This window comes from Myotis davidii, unplaced genomic scaffold, assembly GCF_000327345.1.
Source record: "Myotis davidii unplaced genomic scaffold, ASM32734v1 scaffold2040, whole genome shotgun sequence".
In the NCBI taxonomy this organism is placed as follows: domain Eukaryota; kingdom Metazoa; phylum Chordata; class Mammalia; order Chiroptera; family Vespertilionidae; genus Myotis; species Myotis davidii.
The window spans coordinates 414,320-418,157 of record NW_006292920.1 but is presented as its reverse complement, the minus strand read 5'-3'; positions in this window follow the sequence as shown (position 1 = coordinate 418,157).

Below are 3,838 nucleotides of genomic sequence, written 5' to 3'. Positions count from 1 at the left end.
GGGCAAACTACGGCCCGCGGGCTGGATCCGGCCCGTTTGAAATGAATAAAAAATGTAATGATGTTTACTTTGAATTTATATTAGTTCACACAAACACTCCATCCATGCTTTTGTTCCGGCCCTCCGGTCCAGTTTAAGAACCCATTGTGGCCCTCGAGTCAAAAAGTTTGCCCACTCCTGTTCTAGATCCTGTAACAAGTTACTAGGTGTGGCCAATATGGGCAACTGCCTCCCCCAGCATGACTTCTCACTTTCTTCCTCAGTAATAGAATCTTGATTTTATTTGGTGTGATAAGGTACCTAGAACAAAGACTATTATGAGTCTCCTTTGAAGCTACATTTGGCCATGTGACTAAGTTTATGAGTTTAGGCTCATAAAATGTAAGCAAAAGTCTCCCTAAAAGATAGAGAGTGGCCCTGACCGGTTTGGCTCAGTGGATGGAGCGTCGGCCTGCAGACTCAGGGGTCCCAGGTTCGATTCCAGTCAAGGGCATGTACCTTGGTTGCGGGCCCATCCCCAGTAGGGAGTGTGCAGGAGGCAGCTGATGGATGTTTTTCTCTCATCGATGTTTCTAACTCTCTATCCCTCTCCCTTCCTCTTTGTACAAAAAAAATCAATAAAATATATTAAAAATATTTTTTTATAAAAAGATAGAGAGTGGCCTTTTGTCCTGCCCAGCTTTTTTTTTTTATGACAATCTGGAATTTGAACATGATAATTGAACTAGAGTTAGCTCAGATCATGAGATGACCTTGAGGATGGAAATAACATACTGAGGATGGTGATCACATACTGAGGCTGGTGAAGAAGAAAGATAGATGTGTGGGTCAGTTGACTGGACTATCTGCACTACCTACTTCTACCTTGTGTTAGTCATGTTATTTGGGGAATTTCTGTTATATGCAACTGAACTTAATCCTAAAGAGACAGAAAACACATATATTTGGGAAATCAGTGCTTTGTGGTATCTCTCAGCAAAATTGGTAGACTAATCTGAGAAAGCCATCACTGTTGGATTTTGAAAGAGAAGTTTTCCATCTCTGAGAGTATATGGAGAATTCTTGCTCTCTTGAATCTTTCTGAAAAAAATCTGTCATACTTTCTTGTTTAGAGGGTATAGATCTTATCATGTCATCCTATATAATAAAAGTATAATATGCAAATCGACTAAATGGCTGAACAGCGGGACGACCATCTGGTTGACCATCCAGATGACCATCTGGGACCATGCTATGACACCCATTGGCGCCAGGCCAGCCAAGACAGGTGTGATGCAATTGGTCAGGGGCCATGCCATTGCCCCATGATCGCCCGCAGAGGGAGGCCCAGGCCACCGGCCAGCAGGGCGATCAATCAGGGGTCTCCATGATCACCCCAATGAGGGAGGCTCAGGCAACAAACTGATGGGTTGTGGCAGGTGGGCAGGGCCTCCCTCTGTGAGGGAAGCCCGGGTCCCGGGTGCTGGTGGGAAGCCGGTGCTGGCAGCTGGGGGAAGGAAGGCCTACTCCTGCATGAATTTCATGCATTAGGACTCTAGTATATTATAAATGACTAGACAGTAATGAGGGTAGCCTGTTTTCTCTCTGCCACAGTATCTAGCAGAGCCAAATGCTCTGTTCTCCATAGCTTGTTGATCATTAGTGTAACAGTTACCCTAGATTGGCATACCGTGGTAGAAAGACACCCTTAAAGAGATAAGTAGTTTGGAGGAACAAGGAAGGTAAAAGGTCTACTACAAACCATTCTGATTTGAACATGATATGATGTAGCATAACCAAAACATCAAAAGCTATTATTGGCAACATGGGGGATTTATATATCTTGGTATACCAGATAACTACACAAAGCTAGAGCAATACTGCTATGAAGAAGCAACCCTCACCCCAATAAATGGATTTCTGTGGACACAGTGAATTTGTGAGTGGCATACCCTATGCAAAATAAACAAGCTCAAATCCCTGTATTCTATTTGTAGCTAGTCACACTACTACTTTTTTACTCTCTGCTTCAGCAAATCAACCAGAGCTAAATCCCCAACCTTTGGCAAGTGTCTTGTTCTTGGTTCACTGATGATTGATAATGATATAAGCCTGAATGTGTTTTAGTAGCTAACATCTCTGTAAGTAAGACTAGCAGAAATACTGCTGTCAGTGGAAAATTCAGAATGGCAAATGATAGCATCAGCAAGGAAGGATAAATATAAACAATATATTCATATCACTGTTAGAGATCATCTCAACACTATGGAGTTGCTGGACTTTGTTTGTTTGGTTGAGGGATTTATTGTGGCTTGGTCTGTTTCTCTTGTTTCAACTGCCTCTCTCTTTCTGAGGCCTTGTAGGAAAGACAATAAGCTTGAGTGTTCAATAAAGGAACCCAATATCAAAGCAATCCTATATAATAAAAGCCTAATATGCTAAGTGTTCAGTTGACTGGTAGGCTATTCAACCAATCAAAGCATAATATGCTAATGATATGCTAAGGCTGCTCAAACGTTGGCTATGATGTGCACTGACCACCAGGGGGCAGACTCTCTGACTGGTAGGTTAGCTTGCTGCTGGGGTTCAGCTGATTGGGACTGAGCAAGATGGGCTGGACATGTCCTAGAGCCCTCCCATGGTCCCTTCCTGGCCCCAATCGTGCACCGTGGGGTCCCTCCATCTGGCCTGTGCCCTCTTGCAATCCGGGACCCCTCAGGGGATATTGGATAGCCAGTTTTGGCCTGATTCTGTAGGCCAGGTGCATGAATTTGTGCACCAGGCCTCTAGTAAGTATATAAATGACTAATTTACTCATTACACTACAAATGCCAGACTTGACTATTGATTTAAATAAATTATCAATGTAGTCCTTGGATAAGTAGCTTTCATGAGAATTAATTAAAAATACTGGAGGAGACTGAGGAGCAGAACTTTGAAATGAGCCATGACAATATTTTGTGCGTGTACATTCATACCTGGTTTTTAATGTGAAGCCACTTAACTTTCTTGTTCAGGAACAGAATGCTGTCTGCAAAATTATGCCCCAGAATAAAACTTCTTCCAAAAAAAGAGGCCAAATGAAATCATTTTAAGTGTATAAATAAAATAGATCCACGCATTTCCTGACAGCCTGAATGAGAAGGTCCATATTTATCTCAGTAAGCTTTCAGCATTAGCCTTTAGGAGCCAAAGTGACAGTTTTGGACTCAGCCAGACAGTAAGCCTTATATATAAAGACTCCAAATAGATTTCCTTTGCCCCTAGTCCTGCCAAGGAGTCATTTTAGGTGTTCAGGAAAGGCACTGAGCACACTAATGCATAGTGCCCTTATGCTGAGTGGGAACAATGGATAGCGTTGCCTTACCTGGCTTTTCTTGATTGAGGTTTAGATCCCCAAAGAATCTGAAAGGTAATATATTTCTTGTGATTTCATGGCAGCCTTGTTTTTTGCTTTTTTTCATCTTTTTTACACAAGGAGTCATTGAAAATTGAGAAGAAAATGCAAAAAATCTGCCTTTGTATGATGGAAATAGATAATCGAGCTGTGGGCAATCATCTCTGCTTTTGATCATTCTGGGATTAGAGGAATTCTTTATACTTGTAGAAATAGACTGTGTCAAAAGATAAGGTATACCAAAATAGATTTGAGTAAGATAAGAACGTTCATCACAAATTTCAACAGAACTCAAGGCTGTTTTATATATATATATACTAGAGGCCCGGTGCACAAAAATTTGTGCACTCGGGGGGGAGGGGGGTCCCTCAACCCGGCCTGTGCCCTCTCGCAGTCTGAGAACCCTCGGGAGATAACGCCCTGCTGGCTTAGGCCTGCTCCTGGGTGGCAGAGGGCAGGCCC